This window comes from Protopterus annectens, chromosome 3.part0, assembly GCF_019279795.1.
Source record: "Protopterus annectens isolate FY-2018-M chromosome 3.part0, PAN1.0, whole genome shotgun sequence".
Taxonomy (NCBI): domain Eukaryota; kingdom Metazoa; phylum Chordata; order Ceratodontiformes; family Protopteridae; genus Protopterus; species Protopterus annectens.
In genome coordinates this window covers 254,193,378-254,208,376 of record NC_056731.1, presented here as the reverse complement: position 1 = coordinate 254,208,376, position 14,999 = coordinate 254,193,378, and positions in this window count along the sequence as shown.

The following is a 14,999-nucleotide window of genomic DNA, read 5'->3' as shown; positions in this document are numbered from 1 at the left end:
GAAAAATGTACACATTTGCATACTGCATACTCAGGAGTGACCTCTGCTGAACATACAGGGCCCATGTCAACAACAATATTGATGGATGTACTCCACATAAGCAACATAAGCAAAAGCCATTGAGAGCAACATGCTCATGGATATGTACACAAACGCAACGATGAGTGGGACATGCTTGAGGGATACATTCCTGAACCAGGCACTCACCATGCTTTGGAACATGATTCCTATGTACATCAAGCAGGGACACTCACTAGCACTCTTCATGAGATACCTCGATGGGTGGATGGGAGACACACATGTACGCCAGGGATCACTGCAGTGTCTGTACTGTACACAGGTGCAGGTAACACATGGCTCTGCTGTTCACAGACAAAGGACACTACCCTAGGGACGTGCCAGTGGTGAAAACACTGTAGTTGGGCTTACAAATGGACTTGGCCAGACAGCATAGTACCTAACTATGAACCTGTGAAGCTATTACATGTCCTTTGTGCATGGATAATTGAGTAGCTCTTCCATTTCAATTAGCTATCATGCTGCTACTGTGTCCCGTGACTACAAGCCATATGTATCCTGTTATTGTGTATTGTACATGCCAATAGAAATACCTTTTGTTTGCATGATATAACAGTTATGCTGTGTAAAATATCTGACATATCTACCTACAATACTGTACATTACACATATTTTAAACATTATCCCATAATGCAAAGCATACTTGCACAGCAGGACCACCGTAGGCATGTTATACTCGTTATATGCCCATACACATGCCTACTGTGACAGTATATCAACACATACTATCCCCTGCTATGGCACGTACTTGTTGGACAAACCCTACCACTGATGGCGGGTGGTGTGGAATTGTTTTGTTTAAAGCCCTCATGTAGCATCCCTTGTGGTGTATGAGATGTTTACCTTGTGGCCCACAACAGGACACACAATTTCTACAAGCGTTACTATGCTCAGCAAGACATCACTACATAATACCTTTTCTCACTTTATGCATTGCGTACACTTTAATTAATACAAAACAGGCTCTGCATACACTAACATACTGAGTGTTCTACACACCTTGTTAGCATTCCGAGTCTTTGTAAATATCTCTCTTGCACCTTTACTGTTTAAACGGTTCTATGGTATGAGCATACGGTTTGAATGTATGGCAAGGCATCCTTATATACGTAGATACCTGTAACATGTGGTATCTTGCCGCCAGTTGGTGTTCCTGAGTAAATTATTACATGCACATCAGCTGTGCAGCTACTCCATTCGCCAATTCCGCAGCAACAGTGGCGTATAATTGAATTCTCCACTTGGGCATTGCCCTTTTGCCCTACCTTCGGGGAGATGGAATGTATGTGTTTTGTTGTGAGGAATTGCAACTGCTATTTGGAGAGACATGGATATTTTGAATTCATGTCCCCCGTGGATTGTGTGTGACAGTTAGAGTACGTGGTTCTACATGTGAGTGTACCTGTCATCTCAACCGTCTGATAAGGGACTATTGCAAACAAAACCTGTAACATCGTCGTCTGTTCCATTATACAACAGCTACGATTTCACATGGTGCCATTACAAATGTGTCTCTCACAAGGTATGTTAACGCTTCTGCAGATGTAATTGAGTGAGTGGATGTTTGTGATGTTATTACAGTCTGTATTGCAATTGTTTCGGGTGTGGGGTAGATGTAGGTGGGTGTACATAGCATATACAGGTTTGTGGGGACTGCATTTCTACATATTCCATATATGTGTGTGGGCTCCTTCCCTAATTGAAGACCTATCATTTAGTAAAACGATGGTTGTTGCGGGCTTATACATTGAGCCATTGTTAATTGGTTCCTATATAGCATGCAGGTGAGGTTGATACTTCAATACCTCCGGAAATACATCGATATGTAAGGGAATGTTACTAAATGACAGCTGTCTCATGTATTTCTGTCACAGATATTTGCACTCATTGCAGTTGTGTTGGTGACTGAACCTCTTTGGCATGGGTTGCCACCTTTTCAAATGGCCATAGTGGGACATTTGCAGGACACACATTGGTGTTTACAGGCCGACACATACCCATGGTCAGTACACAGGATAAAAAGTACTTTTATCCTAAATACATACTTATTCTTGTAGCACTTTAGTTACTTATCATGTTTCATGTAACATCTACGTATTTTAGATACAGGAATAACTATTTAATGCAACTATTACATAATATATGGGACATAATTATGTCCTACAATCTCGGACATTTGCCCTTTTTAATATTTGTTGTCAGGACACAACTGCCCAGGGAGGGGCTGTCCCTCTTAAAGTGGGACAGATGGTAACCGTATGCCTACAGCCAGCTATGACCACACCTACCGTAATGATCTACCTCCGAGTTAGCACTAACAGACACACGATGCAAACACACACACACATTACAGTCCCACAGAAATGCACATGGCACCCTCAACACACACTTACACAGACTTCAGCAATCACAAACACAGTTGAACACAGTACCTACCTGGACCACAGCACCGGCAGCGATAACTAAATGTCCCTTAACATCGTGATAATATTACTCGCGGTTCTAGTGTTCCGGTACTGTGGTCTTTCGGTCTTTAAGCCTCGTGATTACGCGTGTCGGTATGTGAAACATTCGATAGTTGGCAGTATTCTATTTATTTGTACCTCCATGGTTGTGTACATGTCATTGACCTATCTATATATTTGCAGATATAGGTGAATCCGTATATATCGACATATATCTCTCTATCACCCTTTCTATCTCTATTATATATATATATATATATATATATATATATATATATAGAGAGAGAGAGAGAGAGTGAGAGGGAGAACACACCTTTCGTTGGGTACATGGCGGTGTATACTGTTTCCTGGACTCCGCACGTTTGTGTTTTAACCTGTCACAATACACACCTGCCATTGGTACATCTCGGGTAGCTTAGTATTGGGTGATTGTGTACATGATTGCATGTTCTACTCCTGGCAGTGGTCGTTTTACCCTTCAGAGCAGGCACTATTAGTACAGGGGTGAATAATGCTAGTCTCACCTGTTCTGGACATCGTTGACCGTGATCTGCACGATATTCAGCCAAGCTTAGCCCTGTTTTGCACATATCCATATAGTCATGTTTAAACAACACTTACCAGCACTTGCCAATGCATAAACCCGCTAACATGTGCTAAACCTGATCTGATGACCTGCATCCAACATCCATTATTCGTGCCTTCGGGATTACGTAACATCCCTTGCAGGACGTGGAACCGGGAACATGCATGACAGTCAGTGCATTTACCACTTGGGCATCTGGGATTTGTATACGTGTTATGGTGTTTTGTATGTGGACCGTACTATGGCTGTTACTCTATACTGCAATCAAATGTGTAACTCAGTTAGTTTACATATGGATGAGACCTATTAATGGTATGTCCAAGTGATGTTTAATGGATGTGCTCCAGCATTGGGAATGTATGTCACAGTGAGCCACACACTATAATGTGCTACACCTTCACACAACCATAGGTGGAGCATGTTGGGGTGACAGATACCTGTCATGGGTACTCCCCATGCTTTGCCACTACATCCCTGATTACATTATATGGAGCCCCTCATTAACACACCAGGGAATCCATGCAGAGTGTGTGGGGAACAGTGATTACACACATGGATCCCGCAATTGGCTCTGCTCCACTGAGGGACAGTTGGTTAATCGATGTGGTGGCGACAGCAGACACTGTTTGCGTTGGTTGATGAATGGCCTCTGACAATCGGGCATGTACCTACCGATGTACCTAGGAACCTATACATACAATATCAACATATGCTGTTATGTGCGTGTACTGTTCAGGTGTTGACATTCCTTGTTCCAATAGCTGTTGTGTGTGCAATGGTTGAGGGCTGCCTATGTAGGATTCACACACTAGGCCACCTATACATTACAATTTACAGGTGGTCATGTGTGTGTGCCATCCAGTTTACTGTGTGTGCAGGCGGAGAGGTGTGTCAGTCCGTAGGGGCCTACACTGTCAGTGTATGTGCTATACGTTCCCTCTTTGCCAAGATGTGGGCATATTGGGCACACCTCCATCTGCCTACTGGGGCTGGCACAGGGTGTTCGTGGTCTGAATCCCTCTGTGCCTGTGATGGCCTTGGCAATTGCGGTGGGCTGTGAGGGCCTTCACCATTATGTCCCTGCTGCAGCTGTTTCCGCAGGATCATATTATGTAGCATGGCACATACTATGAAGATGTGGGCACACGTGCCTGGAGAGTACTGCAAGGCTCCACCAGATATGTCCAAGCAACAGAACCGTGATTTCAGCACCTCAAACACATGCTCTATGATGATTCTGGTTTGTGCGTGTGCCTCATTATGGTGTTCTTGCATGGGTGTGTGTGCATTTCTGATGGGAGTCATCATCCACGGCTCCAGTGCATAGCCAGCATCCCCCACAAGGTGGCCATGTGGGATGTCCCCCCTGACAAATACCTGATACAGCTGTGAGGCATGCCAGATGTGGGAGTAATGGTAGCTTCCAGGGCTGCCAGCACACATATCCATGATAATGCCCTGGGCATTGCACACGACCTGGCAGTTGATGGAGTGGTATCCCTTGTGGTTTATGTAGCAACTACCATGCTCACCGGGTGGTGACTTGATATGTATGTGCGTGCAGTCTATTGCACCCAGTACCTCCAGGTAGTGTGCCACATGGTGGAAGAGACGCATATTGCTGGTCAACTCCTCCTGAGTTTGGGGGAAGTATATATGCTCATTGGCATGTGGTAACATGGCATCCAGGAACTGGTGTAGTACCCTGGATGCTGATGCTTGTGAGATCCCCATTATATCTCCAGTTGGCCTTTGAAAGGTACCTGTAGCTAGTATTCTCAAGCTTACACATACCTTCGTGTCCACTGGGATGGGTTCCCCTCTGTTGTTTCTGGATCTCAGGCATGGCCGGCACAGCTCAACTATTTGCTGTAAGATGTCCCTGTCCACCCTGTAATGCTCTACTATCTCCAGATCATGTAGCCCCTGGTAGGTTACCCTTGGTCTGAACACTCTTCTCCTCCTCTGGGGCCTGCGGTGGTTGTCAGTATCATCCTCCACAACACCTTTAGTCTCTAACACATGGTGATGAATCACAGCTATGGCAGCTCCCAACATGTACATTGTAAAAGTTCCCCGTCTGTTTACACCGATGGTGCAGTGTTTGGGAATACACAGGTGTGTGTGAGGTGACTTCACACTTTATACTATTGTGCTTTGAACACTGATGATGTCATATGTGCAATCGGAGCTACAGGGTATCTTATGTGTTTTACCACAGGTACTGCTATTGTGGTGCCTTTGGTGTTGAATTACATTTAGCTGCCGTGGATTACCTCTTGCCCTTCCGTTAACATTTCTTAATGTTTCCCCTCCCATTTTCTGGCATGCATCCAGCAGCCTGATTTCTTTTGTACTTTCCAAAACCTGGCTTATCTTGCGAAATGTGTTCTATGGATGATCTACTGCAGATTTGCTTGGCTCTGCTATGACAGTTCTCTTTTCTTTGCAATCTGACACCTCCCCTATTCTGTTCTGCAGTTTGCTGCGAGCAGACTTGTTGGCTGCCATTGATTGCCCACTGTGAGTTAATAGGTGTTAATTGCTCAGTTGTACTCCAATTACCCTACTGCAGCATTTCCTTATTTTCTTCCCCTAACCTTCCTGTTTGAGCTATGGTGCGCGACGCGTGTGTCTGCTTACCAGGCTTAGGACACATTTTCATACATGTACACATGTGCTTTCAGGCACCATATGTGCTCTCAGCTAAACGATGCTATACCTACATCCCCACCCCTATCCTGCGGCTTTGCTTAGCAACGGGCATCCTGGATTTGCATTGCTCCAATGTGCTGACAGTTATGGTGGCACACCACGCTGCTGATGTCATGTATACCTCCAAACCACTCCTCGGTGTTGTAGCGCTGCACAATATGGTACATCCTTAGTCCGGCGGGACATTTGTGATTCACTATTACTTGCCTCATTTGCATAGCATTGACTACTAATTCATAGTTACTGCACTGAACACTGTCACAGACCCTTAGCAACCCTTGCAGCTTGGTTGTGGTGTACCATGCATACCATTGAGTATTATGGTGAAATCATGATTTGTATTACATTGTGATTTTATGACATTTGTATATATTTTCCTTGTGTTCCCATTTGCACACACATGCCCTGTGGTTGTACTTTGCGTTACTGTGAACATGACATTACATGTTGTTTTTTAGGTGTTGTGAATATTTTCTTATGCCATTGGCTGTATATTTAGCCATTGGCATATGTTAACTTTGTAATACATGAGTCTGGTCCACTTTCATAGGTCCGATGTTCTGTTTGCCAAAATGTAAACCATTTTTTTTGGTTTACATTTCTGTGGGCTTACGCTACACCTGCACCACTTAATGAATCGCTATGTACCTTCATTTGCATGGTGCAGTACTGCGCATGGGGTGATTAGCATACCTGAGCCGAGGGCTGCGCAGATGTGGTGTACACTGGTAGTGCAGTTGGAATTGGATCGTACCTGAATCGTTCGGCGGCCATATTTAGCATTATACTGCCTACGCTACACCTGTGAATGTTAATAAAGAAAATAAACACTCATAATTAGCTTAGATATAGAGAAAGCCTTTGATTCCCTAAACTGGTCCTATTTATTCAAAAAAATAATGCTATTTGAATTTCCTGCATCCTTTGTTCATCTCCTAAAGAATATACATACATATATATATATATATATATATATATATATATATACATATATACACAAATAATTTAGTGTATGTCAAGTTAGGTCCTTTTACCTCTGTATCTATACATATAACAAAAGACACTAAACAAGGATGCCCCATGTCACTGATTCTATTTGCTCTGGCTATTGAAATATTGGCAGATTCAATTTGTAACAATATAAAATCAAAGGAATAGATGTTTATGAACAATACAATTCTAAAGTAATGCTATTTGCTGATGACATATTACTAACATTTTCTAATACATTAGAAGAATTAGAGATATTAATTGACAAATTTAACATGACTTCAGGACTCCATTTCAATAAATCAAAATCATTTTTTTATTTTTAAATAAAAAGAACTGCAGACTAAGGGGGATCACATCATAGGGAAACAAGAATCTACCTTAAAATATCTAGGAATTGAGTTATGCAAGGATAATAATAAATTAGTCTCAAAAACTACAATAATATCATCAATACAATTAAAATCTTTGTGGAAAAATGGAACAAAATAATATTAACATTTGAAGATAGACTACAGTTAATAAAAGTGGTTTTACTGCCCAAGATCCTATATATAGCCTTGGTAATACAACTGTTACCAGAAAGGAATATACTTAAAGAAATGAATTCATGCCTTATAAAATGTTTATGGTTTCCCAAAAAGAAACACAATAGCTTTAGTACACCATATCAGAACATGGAAACAGGGAGGATTAAACTTTCCTGATATAGAAACATATATAAAAGCATCTATATCTAAAACAATCTCAGATTGGTTAAGTCCAAATTACTCTGCAAATTGGAAAGAGTTACTAACTGTAATATCAATAAATTCATTTGATTTACAGAAAAAAATTCAAATAGATAAAAACAATTTGCCATGGCACATATTATGTATTAGTATGCAATATAACATAACTAAACCCATTAAAACACATATCATTAATTATTACATTGACTCATTTAGGAAAATTATTAATGCAAATATAGATTTAAAAATCTGGTTTGATCTTTTAACACCTTTTATAGTCACAAAGTACTTTCCACATAAAATATGTAGAGAAATTATTAATTCCTGGGAACAGAAAGGATTTGTTTGTTTCTCCAATGTATCAAAGAACTAAAAGTTGTAGATATGCAAGGAATAAAAACAACATACAAAATTCCACAACAGGACTGGCTAACTTTCCAGAGTATTCTGTCATATTCGCAAGATTTAAGTAGAATAATTAACAATTCTTCATTTAAAGACGTATCTAAATTTTTGAAATATATATATGAAATCATATATAATGACTTTGACATGGGAAACAGTATTTTAAAATTTTATAAAATATTGATAAACTTTAAAACAACATTCAAAACCTCATATTGAAAATATATAACAAAAGGATACTCAATACAGTTAACTGAAGATATTAAAACAAATATCTTATTATCGATAAAATATACATCCTTTATACAATATTGGAAAGTTTTTAATTGGAAATGCTTGCACAGAGCATTCTTAACCCCAGACAGAATCAGTAAAGTTAGTACTTCCATAAAAGGAATATGTTGGCAAGTACACAATGAAGATTGGAACCACATTTTCTTTGATTGTGTTAAAATTAAGCCATTTTGGAATGGTATTAATAACTTTCCACAAGCTTTATTTAATGAATCATTTTATTTAACTAAAGTTCTTGTATTATTAAATGTGAACAAAGGTCCTCATTTGAATAGGTCAAACATGTTTCTAGTATAGACTATACTTGCAATTTCAAGGAAGTGTATAACAAGAAGATGGAATACAAACACAATACCAACTTTGGAAGACTTCTACAGCCCACTGAAGATCACAGCATTATTGGAAATTAAAATTATAGAGCTAAGAATTTATCCAAAGCCATTTGTCAACAACCCTTGGGGAAAAGTCTAATCATTGATTGACACTATACAATAATTGATCAGACACTCTGATAATGGATTGGACATGCTTATAAAGTGACTGTATACATTAAGATCTGTTATAGTGTCAGGCTAATGTAAATAGTGTGCATAGTTATTTAAAATATGTATAAATACTACAGAATTCATTCAAATGTATTTGAAAAAAGAAAAAAAAAGAATGATATAGCCACAGATGCTGATGGCATGTCATCCTAAGAAAAATATATTGTACACCATTAAACTAATGACGTGATGTAGAAATTAGACAGAAATCAGGGGCAAAGAGCAGATTAAAATTTTACAGCAGGTATAAGGATAACAAATATAAAATAGCATGAAGAAAATCATAAGGAATATGGAAATATTCATGTCAACAATAGCTATCAGAGTGGGCAAAAGCCATTCTTACAGATGACCATTCAAAAATGAAAACTGAGAAAATAAGAAAAACAAAATCATTAAAGCATGGTAGTAGCATCAAGAGGACACAATAGGACAACAGATCTGCATACAAAATATATAAATAAGGATGAATTTAAGATGGCGAATTTATACTTAGAAACAGAGTTACTGAAATAATCAGGGAAGATAAAAATGAGTTATTTAAACAAGTAAGGAAGCAAGACATAAATATTAGTACCTGCTAACATATACTTTAGAAGAAAAAACAGGTAACACAATAGTAGAGGTAAGGTAAGTCTTTCAAAATTGTTATGATGAATTTTACAACAGTGGGTGAATCATTTAACAATTCAAGATGCTATCTGAATTCAAGATCAGATGACACCTGAGTGTCTGTTTGAAAACTAAATAAAGCAGCCCTAGGTAAAGCATGGGAGCCAGCAAGGTTACCCAAAAGGATAATGAATGACTGAAAAAAAATAATTGCAGATCCATTAAAGTGTTAACTAAATTAATTTGTTTGTTAAAGTGCTTTTAATTGCATAAATGACCAGATCCTAAAGACATTTTTCACGGTACAATTTGGGCTTTTGGAACTACTAAAATATAGATAATTAGTTTAAAGTAGCCAGTCAGCCTAAATGTCATTGGAAGGACATGGAAAAAACATGAGAATAAAGGAATAACATGCAAACTCTGCTCTGCAGCCAGAAGTCAGGATGAAGCTTCATGCCTCAGAAATGTGAGGCACGAATGGTCATCATATCTCTTTAAAAATGGGCAAGGCATCAGAAATGAAAGATAGTTGACCTATTTTGAGAAAATGAATGTAAGATTGTATTTTAGTGCACTAGTAACTGGATTAGAAGAACAAAATAGACACTGATCCATATGCATATCAGTAAAACATGGCCAGTGGTGGATTATAATAAGGGCATTCTGGGCATCTACCTGGGTACATGGCTTCGGGCTGCCTCAGCTGACTGGCTAGCATATAAATGAAGGCATTTTCCTTTGACAAATACTGCCCAGACTGCAGTGTCTCATTCCATGTACAAGTGTTTGTTCACTGATTAAACAGACAATAAACACTTCTATCCAGCCAACTACTTGATTTACAGCACTGTCCTCCTGACTAATTATCATTATTTTTATGAAAAAGGACTATACATTTCAATTGTGTGGCACTTGACAGAAAACACTGCGTCTAGCCTTAAATTAAGAAGGTACCAGGAAATTCTGAGTGGTCCCTTTAAATTATGACTTTTAGAGTTGTTGGCCCTCACTCACCAGCCAATTATGTCATCAACTTCCTCATGCAGCATCACCAATGAGATGTCATCACTGGAGTTACAACTGCAGCCACGACTGAAGAAAGGGAGCAGGCATATCTAGAACTGGGATGTTAAAAAAGCAAAGTTAGATTCAGCAGAAATTGTTGGATGCAAAAGGGTGCATTTTGCAAACACACACGTATCAAGGAGAAAAAGAACAAATGCAGAGCTGTGGAACAGTTACAGAACTTAAAATGTCTAAAGCAGTATGAACCTCATTAACTACATGCTGAATGCTAACCTCTATGCTCGTTTTGCAATTTCTGCTGTTAGACAAATGCAACAAAAGTCCTCCTCAATTTGTTCTAATGAAGGTAATGAAGTACCACTTAACTGTACATCTGCTGTACCTCATTATGAGGAATGTTCCACATTTTGGGACTTAAAATTCCATGTCCCATGCATTTTCACATTATCACATGTTCATTTAATTTTCTTTTAAGTAGAAACCCTGTCAAGTAATACTAAAGGACGTTTCTTCATTCAAATAAGTTCTTTTTAAGAAAAAAGTAATATATTCTTACCATGCCATGAGCTTCCTAGCTGATATACTAAGTGTTAAGCAAGTATTTCACATTTTATCATTTTGTTCCATACTGTAATAGGTAGTGTTAGAGAGTTAGGGGTAATGATGGACGTATGTTGGTCAATTTATAACATCTGCAGAGGTGTGCAAAATGAGGTTATGATAGAAAAGCTGTAGCGGTTAAATCAAATAATCAGGTTATTAACATAGACAAAGTATGTACAGTTTGGAAAACATGAGCAGAAGTATCTATATAAACAACAAAATGATGTCATAGAATGTATAAATTAATAAAGTATGTGCGTATCCTTATATACAAATAGGTTAAAATTTAAACCACATATTGAGAATATAGTTAAACAGAGCTAAAGGATTACTGAGTTCACTAACTGATTTTTCATATCCAAGGATATGGACATTTTAAAAGCAATTTATATATAACTGATTAGACCAAAACTGGAATACAACAATATCTTGTGACACCTATGTTGCAGAGAGGGCAATAATGAGCATGTGATGATCCAAGGAAGATTTGATTAAATTAACAGAGGCCTGTTTAGCACTGAGTTATGATAGCATGCATAAAACATATTTATTTTCATTCTCATATAGATACTTAAGGGGTGACCCATTTCCTGTATTTAATGGTTCCAGAGCTCCATGCATTTGGGAGTGCTAGGACTTGAATAGGAGGGATAGGAGAGATTCTTTAAAGTTATTTAGGAAATTATGTAGAAATATCAGGCAACCTCTGGTTTTCTGAAAGATGGATGAGAATTTGGAACTCCTTTCCCTTTCAGGACAGGGAAAAACAAGAATCTAGACAATTAAACTTTGGATGAATTTGTTTGTAATAATTGTTATAGCTGTAAGACAGGCACTAGGGGCTTTCAGCCTATGCCTGAAATATATTGTATCATTGTATTATAGTATTATATATTACTGCAACTGGAAACTATTAGGGACCACAGGACTGTAAATTTTTAGCAATCTGATCTGAAGCAGGTCTGTTCACAGGCTATGCAATCTTGTTTATAAAAGAAGTTGTTTAGTGATAATTTTTTTTCAATGATCTTTTGCAACAGTGGGAAATGTGCCAACTGATCTATAGTCATCTGATATTACAAGACAATATAATTCAGTGGAGGAAATTGTGGCTGATTTCCAATAACATTTTGTGGTGAAACTGAAGATGTGAGTGGTTTGATGACAAATCGATAAGCAGATAAGAGGAAGCATAGAAGGATGAAGGTTATCCACATCTCTGGTGCTAGATTCTGGGAGTCCTTTTAGAAGCCTTTTGAAAGGTTTGGCGAGTCTTTGGAGAAGTAAAAGGGGAATACATTGTTAAAGAAATGTTGTTCTGTTCCTGATTCTGACTTGGTGATGGGTGGGAGGATGAGTGGGTGGCAGATAATGACAAGAACTGGTGGAAGTGTAACTGAAATATGAGGTAAAGGCTTTTGCTAAGTCATTAAGCTTTGCTTTAGGGTTATATCACTGAGAGCATTTTAGAGTGGTAGCCAGTGATACGTCTGAGTTCTATTTAGAACCTCATTGGTTAGTTCATCGGAAAGCATTACTTTTTTGAGAAAGGAGGCTTTGGATGATCTGGTACTGATTTTATAGTCATGTTTAGTTGTGGGAAGTACTGATATATGTTTAGACAGTTTAAAGATTTCCATTGCAGTCACATAATGTCACAATACTTTTTTCTTCCTTATTAGTTGGATATATAATTAGTCCTTTTGTTCTTAATTTACCGTTTGGTAAGTAAGAGCATTTTGTCCTAGAGGGTATAAAGTATATCTTTGAATGTCATGACTATTGTGTTTAATTTGGAGTACTAAACACAAGTCTGGTTAATTAAACTGTTCAAATTTGTATAGTGTGCAAATGGATACTGAGGGACTCAAATCAAGGACTAATGGGTGAAGGTCCTTAGCAGTTTGTAGCTTAAATTCTCAATACTAAAATGCTAGTTAAGCTGTAAAAGATATTTCTTAGTCAATAAAAAAGTGACGATTGAAACTAAAACATGTATTACATATAAGTTTATTTAACTTTCAGATTAAATATATGCTCAGACTGACCATCCAGAGAATATTCTGATCTGAATGTAGCATATCAGATTATATGTCTGTTATGACTGTACGAGCCCTTATCTGTGTATGAAGACTCCTGTAAGTGCCCATTTCATGTTGGGGAGAATAACCACCTCTGTTTCTGCATCTTCTACTATACAACTGATGAATAAAGCAGAATATTGTATTATTTTCTATTTACAGCAAAGTTATGTTTCAGCTTAATTCAACACAATCACAGCAAAGGCATCTTAACCATGAAACTGTTCTTAACTTTTAGTAAAGAGCTTGTTCCTCTATTCCATGGTATAAAAACTAAATAAAAAAGTCTTGGCTAATTATTTTTTAATGAAAGGAAGTCTGGCAAACCATATTCATAAAACAACCAAACAAATATTTTTCTACATCTGTAGTTATTTACAGTTAAATGGGTCATGGTATGATTTTGAATATAAACAATATTGATATCCAGAAGTTTCAAGAGAGCAGGGTTACATGAGGTTGCATATGGCAGACTGAAATAAACATTTTCTGGAAGGCTGTAATAAAGTAGGGTTATCAGGGAAGCTATGTGGAGGGGCATTGATTTTTTTGAAGTCTATCACTGATGTGATGAAGACTTGATCATTTAGCCATGGGGACTTCACTGGAAATGATCTAGTAGGTGCAGCACCAATAATTTAACAGGCAAAATCAGCTCTGAAACAGATTCTGAAGATTAAGTCATTTAAGGCAACATGGTCTCCTTGAATTTGCTCCAAAATGCAAAAAAGAACAAATGTAAGAATAATAATTTGTGTCTTTATAGTACTGTTTTCAGCAGCTCTCTCTTTTAAAGAATGTGGCTATCCTTACAGCTCACAGTTTAACACTTAGTTAGGGTAACACATTAACTTTTAGAGCTTTCTGGCTGCTGGAACAACTTGCTGAAATCTTCTCTCATCATTTTTTGTGAAGGAAGCTGCAATAATACAAGAGTGTACATGAGCGGGCCTGTGTAGTTGGAGATGTAAAAGGCATATATGAGAACATTTTCTAAACTGGTGTAAAAATGTGAAAGGGCAACCTGAAACTTAAAACCTGGAGAAGGGTTTCTAAAGTGCTTTATGTAAGTTGTTTGCTTCTAGTAATAGCATCTATGGAAGATAAAGATATTGTAAGAAGTTAAAGTTGGAGATGGAGATTAGATGAAAATTGTTGATGGTGCTGGTGTGCCTAGAAGAATATTTGTGATGGAAGTGACATCATTAAAATAGTCTTTGTGCCATGAAAGTATACACGAGTGTAGGTGGTAGGAAATATAAAAGACATATATGAAAACTTTCTAGAAAATGATTTAGAAAATCAGAAAATAAAATGTGAGACGAAATGAGGAAGAGACATCTCTAAATTGATTTAAATAAGTTATTTTGTTCCAGTGATAGACATAATGGGAAAAGTTACGACTGGAGTGCTGGATTAGATGGAGTTGTTAAGAATATGCCTTAAGACTGGGATAAGGTAGTAGGTATGGATAGAAGAGCAAGATGTTTTGGAGGTTGAGGACTGCCTAGGAGAAGCAACATGAATATTTGATAAGAACACTGCAAAAATATGCTGCAGGGATTGTATGATTTTAGGTGAAGAATTGTATAAATTGTAGACACTGGCAGGTAACTGGAAGTTATTTCACATTATTTAGTGAAGTCAATGATGCTTTCCTGGGATTGCTAGACTTAGAAATCATAAAATCTGGTTTTGTGTAGTTTATATTATTTTGATGCTTTATGGTAGTCCTAGTGTGCCTACTGTCTTGAGAGCTAGAGTATTCTTAATGGGTAATGCATATGTGTTGATAGGTATGTACTAGGCAATTAGTGCAGCAGACAATTTGCAGCATAACCATTGTGATTTCCATGATCTATTCC